Here is a 10,969-nt window from a genome sequence, read left to right as displayed (position 1 = left end):
TTAAAGGGGTCATATGATGGGATTTCATTTTTTCCTTTCTCTTTGGAGTGTTACAAGCTCTTGGTGCATAAAGAAGATCTGTAAAGTTGCAAAGACTAAAGTCTCAAATCCAAAGAGATATTCTTTATAAAAGTTAAGAGTCAGCCACACCCCCCTAAAACGGCTCGTTCGAACACGCCCCCACATATCTACCTCACTATGTGGGAAGATTTGCATAACGCCGCCCAAATGTTCACGCAAAGAAAGAAGGCGTAACTTTTATTCTCACTGTAGTATTGTTGCCGCTGCCGCCATGTCCTGAAGACGCTGTGTGCTTCGTTGTGAAAGCGAAGCTACTTTGTTTGGTCTTCCAAAAGAGGATGATATCCGCTTCGTCATGCCTAGAGCTGATCTGTGCTGGTCGCTGAGGGAATACATCAATTTATTGCTGTGGATCGCCGGATTGGCTTTCACCGTTTTCACCGCTCCTTTGCCGGGACCGCCGTTCTCGACCCCGCCGCCTCAGCTCACTCTTGCCCGGCTTCAGCTCAGGCTAAGCCGGGGCTTTCGCTCATGCTAGGCCGCTGTGTTTTTCGTTGTGAAAGCGAAACTACTTTGTTTGGTCTTCCAAAAGAGGACGATATCCGCTTCGTCATGCCTAGAGCTGATCTGTGCTGGTCGCTGAGGGAATACTTCAACTTAGTGCTGTGGATCGCCGGCACATTTTATGGAGGACTGTTTACTGATCCTGGGAGAGTTACGTTAGACTAAAATGGCGGCAGTTCTGACTCACGTAAGTACGTTTTCTTTTTTCATTTGCCACTGATGATTCAAACGCGAGTTTTGAGCAGTGTAGAATAGCATTTGTTGTTTGTCATTTCTCTGATCACAAATGCAGACATGGTTTTATGTTTACGCGGCGCGATGCAATGCAACGCAACGTGTAAAAAGACAGTATAAGTCATTATAATCTGTAATTATGTCCCCACTGGATGCAACAAATGCCTGGTTTGTAATGGGTTTTAATGTTTTTGTGCTCCGGCTGGGACACGCCATCACAGTATGTGAGGGGCGTAACATTTCCGTCTCACGCTTGAGGCTAAAATGCCGGCAGTTCTGACTCACGTAAGTACGTTTTCTTTTATCATTTGCCACTGATGATTCAAACGCGAGTTTTGGGCAGTGTGGATTAACGTTAGCACTTGTTGTTTGTCATTTCTCTGATCACAAATGCAGACAGGGTTTTATGTTTACGCGGCGCAATGCAACGCAGCGTGTAAAAAGACAGTATAAGTCATTATAATTTGTAATTATGTCCCCACTGGATGCAACGAATGCCTCGTTTGTAATGGGTTTTAAGGTTTATGTCTCGTCGCTCCGGCCTGACACGGCATCAACAGTATGTGAGGGGCGTAACATTTCCGTCTCATGCTTGAGGTATTCGGCCAATCACAACGCACTGGATAGCTGGCCAATCACAGCACACCTCGCTTTTTCAGATCGATGAGCTTTGTAAAAATCGACGCGTTTCAAAAAGGCGGGGCATAGAGGAGAAACAATAATGTACAGTATGTGGAAAATAATGTGTTTTTTTAACTTTAAACCGCATAAACACATTTCATTACACCAAATACACAAAATAATGTTCTTTTTAGCAGCATCATATGACCCCTTTAAAAATAAGTTGGATCGTTAAGGTAGGCCTGGGCGGGTGGATGTTTGTGGAAAAGCACTGTGTTCAGACCCTGTTATCCTAGTGTAAACAAGCTTGTCCCCACTTCTGGCCCCGCTAAATTTGAAATCGTAGTAACGTTATTCACTATTCACCATGCCAAACAACTGGGTGCAGTGCGCGTTTGTCCTGTGGTGGTAGTGATGGAAAAAAAGTGATTATGCCCTAATCTGGTGTAGAAGGTGTAGAAGAACGAATATGGTTATATAGTTATAGTATATCAAGTTTAAAGAAGAGTGCCTTGTTACATCAGTTACATCATCAAACAAATAAGAGAACTTAAAATCGTTTTAGCATATCTGGAGATTGCAGAGTGAAGTCCTAGCCCCTGCTGTTTATATAGCATATACAAACAGTATTACTTTGATTTAACATGAAGAGTTAGTATGTGACTACCTTGAAACGGATAACGGAGTATCTTGATAAATGATGATAATAGTGCTCATCGCTCCTCCTGCTGTTCTTTGCTGAATTAACGACACACGACTATGTAATCAATGTAGCCTGCAGCCCCCTCTGTTGGTGAAAATGACCACTACACGATTGATCTGACAATTGAAATGCTGTCTTGGGAGCGCTTCGAAACAGTGACTCATTTTGCGACGCAATGGTTTAACTGATTCGGAGTTTCAAAAAGCTCCGTTGATCCTGTAAATGTTCTTGCTCACTTTCCTATATAATTTATTCGTTTTGGATAACCCTTGAAATTAAATAATTAATCGGCCTAATGTTTTTTTTTTAAAAATTGTGATCATGTTAAATAGCCTACAGTTTCAGTCATATTAAAAACATTTTGTGACATGACACACATTATCTGGTACTTAAAATCAGAAGACTGAATCCCGACTGACAGAGGAGGAGCTGGGGATGGAGGAGGGTAATTAGCTATTGAGCAATGCGAAAACTGCTGATAATACTGAGGGACCTTATATATGAATGCTTAGATAGGTGTCGTATTCCTATAGGTAGATGGGGATCAGCTGAGGGTCAGCTGATGCGAGCTTGACTAACGCGACCTGCCAGAACTAACGCTATGCTAGATTTTTGGGCGATCTAGCTCTTTATTACCCAACAAACATTGTTTTTTTTTTGTTTTTTTGCAATAACCAAAAACCCAACTAAATACAAAATATTTCCATTCCTGACCCAACTACTCCAAGACTGTAGTAAATTTAAAAAGTCTAAATAGTTAAATACATTTAATACTTTTTTTTTTTTTTTGAAATGCCTTTTTGTTGGAGGCTGCCTTTGTCTTTGCTTGTGTTATTTAGTGTGGTCAAGCACAGTCTACCTTCATAAGAAAGATCATTGTATCAGTTTAGGCTCATTATATTTTAGAATATATTACTCTGTATAACATTTATAACGTACAGGCAGATTATGATTTTTGGTGGTTTTTTTTTTTTTTTAGGATTTTGAAGGTGAAAAACAAAATTATGACAAAATGATGATTGTGCACTATTTCTACATCACTAATCAAATAAGCAGATGTGTGACTGATCATGTGACTTCCTTTATACAGCCAGTCAGATGTTCTTGTTTTCGACTGAATCGTTCCCTAGCTGGAAAACATGATCGTCAGGTTTTACACAAACTTCAGGAGTTCATTCGGCTCGAGTGCTGCCGTTATTAAAACCAAACCAAATACTACAATTCTAGCAAACAGACATTAAACAACATACACAGTAGCATCTAAATGCAATACTCTTGATGACACAGTGTTTCTGCATTCATAGACATTCATAAGCACAGACAGAGAACACTATCAAAATATATTTTATTCTGGACTTTTCATTTGATCTGACTCAAATCACAACAGTCAAATCAACATCGCAGTGAGTGATTTCTGCTAGAGAGTGAGCGAAACAGGAAAAAGAACTAAAAAAAAAAAGAAAGATTTAAACTAGATTAAAGATGACCTAAAGTGAGACAAAAATCACTGAACAAGTATTTACATGGTCCAAGATGTTTTGATATGCCCATGTACGTGCTTTTGCTTCGAGCTAAAAACAACATTAGAATTACAAAAGATTTGAAAGTACAAAATTTCAAAGGACCGTGGACACAGCAAGCAGAGTGCTAGGCTTTGAGGACACTGAGCACACTGTAACAAGTATATCTCTTTCAAATTAAAACATTATAAAATACCATTCCACTGTCATAGACAATATAATAAATAACGTCTTTTCGTACAATCTACTTGTTGATTATATTAGAGCAAGCTTCAAAATACTCATCTTTAAAAAAGGGGGGAAAGAAAAATCAGGACATTTTGATACGTTTAGGAGGGGATGCAGATTATACTTGATCCGTGGGAAGAAAAAGGCATTTGTTAGCATTTTGGACTACACTTATAAAAAATTAAAAAATAAACACTGTTACATAGGTCTAAACCAGCTGCCTCACCCTCTAATAATCATCAGAAGATCTGGTTCATTCAAGTAAATGTTTAATGTCACTCAAGTAATTTCAGTCCAAAGGATAAAAAAATCTTTTAAGTGCTCATTGGATTTCATGGGAGTACGTGCTGTAAAGTGCTGAGAGGCGACATGAGTGTGCTGGATAAAAGCTGCTTCTCTGGACTATGCCTTTCTAATGGTATTTTATAAAGACACGTGACAGCGTCTAGCGAACTCTAAATCAATGTGCCATCACCTGAAGAAACCAGGCTGTGAGAAATCCCAAACATCAATGGAGTTTACGTTAAAATCCATCCTTTACAACAGTAGCATGTAATAGTAAAAACACCTGTGGTCACGTTTACGTTTTTCCACGTCAGTTTCTGTTCACACCCATACCATCACCGCGCATCGTTTTACAAAAGAAAATAGTGAGCAAAATGGGCGAAAACGGCACCACCTCAGCCTGGACTTTGAACTATTACTCTACCACTGCCTGACTGGAACTGAATAAAAATCGCACCGACCCATAATTCTGTCACTCAGACTACAGCTGTTACAGTCACACACACATACCCATTCACTGCAGCACTGAAAGAGTAATGACCAGACCGGATCAGTCAGAGCTCGGACCTCTATAGCAAAGCAGGAAATGACAGCACGACGCAACACTAAAGAAAGAACATTAAATCGGAGGAACAAATCTCGGCAATAAACATTTTTATGTGAGCCGTCATGTTAAATACCAAATGCAGGAGGACAATCACGAACTCCCAAAAAAAGGAATTAATAACCTGATAGCTATGTTTTCTGTAACAGCGAGAGTGAATGTGCCGTTGCGTTTTTTTAGGGTGGGCCTAACGGATATTTTAAACGTACAGGCTTCACCTATGAGTTTCACCCATTCATGCACTGCAAGTTCGGTTTTGTCTTGCCACAAAGTTGCATAGGTTGTATAAAATAACACAGGGCATTCGTTTTAGAAAATATAGTTGAGTAATTTAATAGGATTTCTGTACTCTTATAACTTTGTATATAAAAAAAAAAAAAAAGTTTGGCACCAAAAAAAAAAAAATTCCTTGAGCATTTTTGGAGAACAGTTCCAAAAGTCGCAGAGCCACTAAACATACAGTGCCAATACTCTGAATTGTCAATATCACGTGGCCACGAGTTGGCCATATTCAACCGCTCTGCTCTTTAGCTCATGCAGTTACACCTAAACAGTCACTGAAGTGCTGACGTGTGCAATATGCGCACGACAGCGGCGTGGACCTCGGCCCTCTGGGTTTGGAATGATGAACACAGGAACTAATGAGGTGTGTGTGCATATGCGGTGTATTTCTCTTGTTTCCAGTGTGTCTGTGTATAACAGTTCTCTGGCACGCTGATTTTGTGTGTGTGGTAAGCGTCACGGGTCCGTGTTGTGATGGATCTGAGGGGCCGTTGGTCTGGGCTGCGAGTCTGGTGCTACAGCAGTGGATGATGGGCCAGGGACAGTCGGTAAATTTGGCTATGCACACATTCATAGTCGGTCCATGGCTTCCCAGCGGCAGCGTCATTTCCTTAGGTCTAATACACAAACCTGAGAAAAGGAATAAAAGTTATGAGTTAGGGGCACTTTTTGGCCAAATTTGTGATTATTATGGAAACTTGTTTCCACCATGGGATTAAAAAAAAGGTAATAAAACTCGTTATTGCGATTTTACATCTCAAAATTGTAACTTTCCTCACAAATCTTTTTTTGTTTTGTTTATGGCACAGAATAACTGACTTTTTCTCTCACAATTATGACTTTTTTCCGTACTATTTTAATGTCTATTTTAATAGACATTTTTCCTGAACACGGAAGCCACGCCTGACTCTTAACCGGAAGGATGCTTTGCATTTCCGGTCTCCAGTGTTTCTAGTCAAATTAGTGTATATTCCGAGCTGATAATCTAATGTTAAACCTATTAAAATGTTTTTAAAAAAGCACATGGCTCCATAGCGCCATCACTTTACAGTGTCACAATGACCATCATTTGTCAGTGCCTCACTCCTCAACGTTTAATGAGTGTGTAATCGTGTCGAAGCTGCTGCCGAAGTTAGCTTCGAACCCGCAACCTTTGGGTTACGAGTCCGACTCTCTAACCATTAGACTTCCCCACACGACTTCCCAACAGATGGGCACTATTTGAATGGGTTCCTATGGAGAACGAAACTGAAGAGCATCCAATTGGAAGTTAGAATTCGTTATGGTGGCGTTCATCGTTTACTCAGGAAAAAGGTCTATACAGTGGTGGAAATATCTTCCACAGATTATGTATTTATGGCTATAAAAGAAAAAAATATTAAGCAGTATTGCTAAAAAAAGAAAAAAAGAAAAAAAAAGAAATCACTATTGTAATGTTTTGCTGTCAAATAAAAATGTAGTATTTAAATATTACAATTATAATATAATAGGATTAAAAATAGGATTAATAAAATGTTATTTAACCATTAAAAAGGAGTCCAGAAAAATTAAAATGGAATTTGGGAAAAAATAAAACGGATTTCATAGGGCCCTACTTTTATGCTTCTCATTACAAGTATGGAAGGATGGCTGGCACATGTTGTTTTCTCAAATGCATGTAAAAGTGACCAAACTCAGGATAAAAAAAAAAATGCAGAGATGTAGTTTGGGTGGAGCAGCATTTACTGTGAACTAAGCTATACTGACAACACCGGTGAATAATGAACTGCTCACGTGTAAGAAGGCTCTGAATCATGATTTTGGTTTTATTTTAATTAATCGTGCAGCCCTACTTAAAACTATAATGGCTTTCAAACAGATTCAGGACATTTAAGTGACTTTGCTTTGCAACACAGAAACTCACCGATCCATCTGATGCACTTGCGCCCACTTTGTCTCCAGTGGAGTTCCAGCATACTTCAAAAATCCCCCCCGTCCCTCTGTAGCTGTTGACTAAAGCACCACTCTGTAAGGAGGAAAATGAAACTCAAGTTAAAAACACTAATCATAGTGACAGATCAATATGTCAGCCAGGCCAGTTAATGGCCAGCAGATGAAAACTGTATCGATGATTAATGTAAAGGCCCGTTCACACCAAGAACGATAAATATAAAGATAAGGATATTAGCCTCCACACCAGCAAACGATACCTTCTGTTTATTCGAAGCGCACGCTCGTCTGCCGCTTTAAATTCTCAACCTCGTGACAGCAGGATTAATTCTGATTGGCTATCAATATTTTTATCGTTCATCAGCTGGAAAAAAATGTTCTGAAAGTGATTCCAATGATATTGTTTCTCTGTGCCTTTATCGTTATAGGTGTGGTGTGGGGACTCTGCTATTCTATAATATTGAGAACGATTTTAAGAACATAGTTATCGTCCTTGGTGTGAACGGGGCTTAAGTCTGATACTCTTAAGTATATTTATCAAAACACTTGATAGACTGGTCTTATGCCTAAACATCTAAATTAGGGTATACATGGCTAAACTGATGTTGCCACTTGGAAGGTAGAACATTTTAAAAATGAATATTAAAAACAATAAAATATGGGGAAAAAAATAAATAATTTATTCACAAAACTAAAATGAAAATAAAAATGAGTGCTGTCAAACGATTAATCGCGATTAATCGCATCCAAAATAAACATTTTTGTTTACATAATAAATGTGTGTACTGTGTATATTTATTATGTATATATAAAGACACACATACAGCATATGTTTTGAAATATTTACAAGTATATATTTATATTCATATAATTGATGTTACATATATAAACGTAGCATATTTTTCTTACACACACATATACTATGTAAACAAAAACTTTTATTTTGGATGCGATTAATCACGATTAATCATTTGACAGCACTAATAAAAATGAAATGGATGAGTTAGATGTGATTGTGAAGGAAATCCTGGATGGTCAGTATTAGGGACAAAGGGTATAATGGCATTTGCATCGTTATATTATCCAGGGTTTTTAAACCATTTTTAAGAAAATGGATGAGTCAAAAGTATTAATTAGTATATTAAACAATTACTATCAATAAATTATTATATCAATTAAATAACAAATGAGGGGTGTGTGATATTGACAAAAAAATTATATCTCGATAATTTTCTGGGATTTTATCGATAACGATAATTAGACAATATTTTGCTATAGAGTGTGTTATTGTGCTATATCTTTTCAAAGATTCCTAAATGCATCTACTTTCTGAAGGCCAAATAAAGTGCTTTTGCTTTCGCACTGAAACACACAGCGTCTCCCTGACATGGCTGCTTTAACACTAACTGCGGTTACTGAAACCATGCCTTCTTTCTTTGCGTGCACATTTGGGCTGCATTATGCTAATATTTCCACATAGTGAGGTAGATATGTGGGGGCGTGTTAGAACGAGCCGTTTTAGGGGGGCGTGGCAGAGTCTTAACTTTGATAAAGAATATCTCTTTGGTTTTGAGACTTTAGTCTTTGCAACTTCAGGGATCTTATCTATGCACAATCAGCTTGTAACACTCCAAAGAGAAAGGAAAACTTGAAATCGCATCATATGACCCCTTTAATATTCACTTCTTGTTTATTGAACTTGTAAGAAATCAATATCACATTTGTAATCATGCTGACTTTTGGAGAAAAAAAACGCACTCTTCGTGTGATATTAACTATAGGAAATGATATAAATATATACATTTTCTGCCACATATCTTGAATTATGTGATAATTCTAAATGCATGTTAATAGACTGATTAATGCAGTGAAAGAACACAAATGTGCACGCGCACTCACTAGTCTAACCTGCTAGACTTCAAGTAATGTATGCGTGCATTCTGTAGGTGTTTTGTTTGCTTTTCGCGATATTCTCGATAATATCAAGTCGCACATCTTTAAAACAACAATTACGATATTATCGCAGACCATACATATCGCACACCCCTATACTGTTTAGATTTTTATAATGCATTGTCTTCTTATCGATCCACCAGTTCACATTTAAAGCTCTGCGTGTTTGCAGGGACACAAAGCAGCACAGCACCAGACTCTGAACGTGCAGCGCTAATGAAATCATAGCCTTTTGAAGTTTAATCGTCACATTCAGCCATATCGCAATTCTGGTCTTTCCGTCCCCAAATTTAAGACCCCTTGAAATCATAATTAAAACTTTCTTGTACAATTTAAGACTTTTTAAGGCCTTAAATTTGATACAACTAAATTTAAGACTTTTTAAGACTTTTTTAAGACCCGCGGAAACCCTGATTATCTGTTATCATTTTATATTATTAATATTGGACAGTATTAGACATTTTTCTTTCTTTCTTGTACCAGTCAACAATGGATATTTAATAATTCACAATGATTTCTACAATTTTTACAATTAGATTTCCTTTGACGTCTTCTAATTGTCATATATAATTAACTCTTTCCCCGCCATTGACGAGTTATCTCGTCTTTTAGAAGACAACGCTTCCCTGCCAGTTCACTACGGCTTTTCGTGTTTTCACTGTTATACACTAGGGGGCGCTATTACACATCTTCTGAATGAGTACAAAACCTCCAGAACAAAAACACACGTGAACAGGACGGAGAAACGAGCGATCTCTTATGTAAACAGATGCATATGAAAAATAATGCGATCATCAGCAATGGCAGCATATAAATGAAAACTTTAAAATGTTGAAAATGTTGATCCAGGAAGTGGTATATGTCTGTGCAAGCTTTGGAGGTGTTGATAGAAGCGATTTACTGGATTTATGCTTTGATAATCGTACTGAATATTACCCAGATGTAGTTTTTGATAAAAATTTGATTTTCTCACCTTTTTGCTCAAAATTATGCATTTTTATGAAACTTACCTATATTCAAGTGTTGATAAAAAAAGAATGCTTTAAGCTAGAATAAAACGGATTTTTTTGTTTGACGTGTGTGCTGCATAATAAAGAGTGCGCGCCTCTCACTCTACGCTGGTTGCTATTTGATCGCGTCATATCATTGTTCGGTACAATTTATTCGGTCTTTTCGCTTATGCTATTTTCAGCCGAATAATTTTGGTTGCCGAACATTCGGTGCATCCCTAAATATTTTTATTCAAGAAGGATGCATTAAATTTATCAAAAGTGACAAAAGACATTTAAAATCATTCTCTTCACAAAACTGCGTCTAATAAAATGAAGACTTTAATATTCTCATGTGAATATGTAATGAGTATTAGTTTGTTAAAGAGCCTACAGTACCTGTGTGTTCCAGATATGGACACACTTGTCGAATGAACCGCTGGCCAGGTGCCGCCCATCTGGGCTGAATGCCACACTGTAGACAGGCTCCTGGTGTTTGGTCAGTGTGTGGATGCAGGCGCCACGCTCCGCGTCCCACAGACGCACCGTTGAATCAAACGACGCACTTTAGGCAGAAAATAAGAAAACAGCTACTCAATGTGTATAATATATAAAAGTTCTAAACTGAAAATAGATACAGATTTTAAATTTAGCCAATCAATCAAAATTATATTTAAAAAGGAAGGCTTTCCAAATGAAGAGTGATGGTGATGATATATATGATCATATTACCCCAATTCTACAATCTCTGCACTGGCTACCTATTAACTTCCGTATCAGTTACAAAATATTATTACTTACCTACAAGGCCCTTAATTGTTTAGCTCCTGCGTACCTAACTAGTCCTCTACCACGCTACAATCCATCACACTCCCTAAAGTCGCAAAACTCTGGACTTTTGGTAGTACCTAGGATAGCAAAGTCCCCTAAAGGAGGTAGAGCTTTTTCGCATTTGGCTCCCAAATTCTGGAATAGCCTTCCTGATAACGTTCGGGGTTCAGACACACTCTCTCTGTTTAAATCTAGATTAAAGACA

The 10,969-nt window shown here is 37.9% G+C and overlaps 1 protein-coding gene and 1 pseudogene across 1 annotated transcript in view; both read right to left on the bottom strand.

Annotated features, from left to right (window-relative positions):
- Window positions 1-2,204, bottom strand: part of b3gnt5b (UDP-GlcNAc:betaGal beta-1,3-N-acetylglucosaminyltransferase 5b) — an 11,955-nt gene extending 9,751 nt beyond the window's left edge. The window contains exon 1 of the mRNA XM_016513472.1: window positions 2,108-2,204. The gene's annotated coding sequence lies outside the window, so the exon portion shown is untranslated. The remainder of the gene's footprint in view (window positions 1-2,107) is intronic.
- Window positions 2,205-3,448: 1,244 nt separating this feature from the next.
- The window catches only part of LOC107708823 (F-box-like/WD repeat-containing protein TBL1XR1), a 26,258-nt pseudogene continuing 18,737 nt past the window's right edge, over window positions 3,449-10,969 (bottom strand).

This window comes from Sinocyclocheilus rhinocerous, unplaced genomic scaffold, assembly GCF_001515625.1.
Source record: "Sinocyclocheilus rhinocerous isolate Xijiao unplaced genomic scaffold, SAMN03320098_v1.1 scaffold1724, whole genome shotgun sequence".
Taxonomy (NCBI): Eukaryota; Metazoa; Chordata; class Actinopteri; order Cypriniformes; family Cyprinidae; genus Sinocyclocheilus; species Sinocyclocheilus rhinocerous.
Note: the sequence above shows the minus strand (reverse complement) of the source record. Positions and strands in the feature narration are given on the sequence as shown.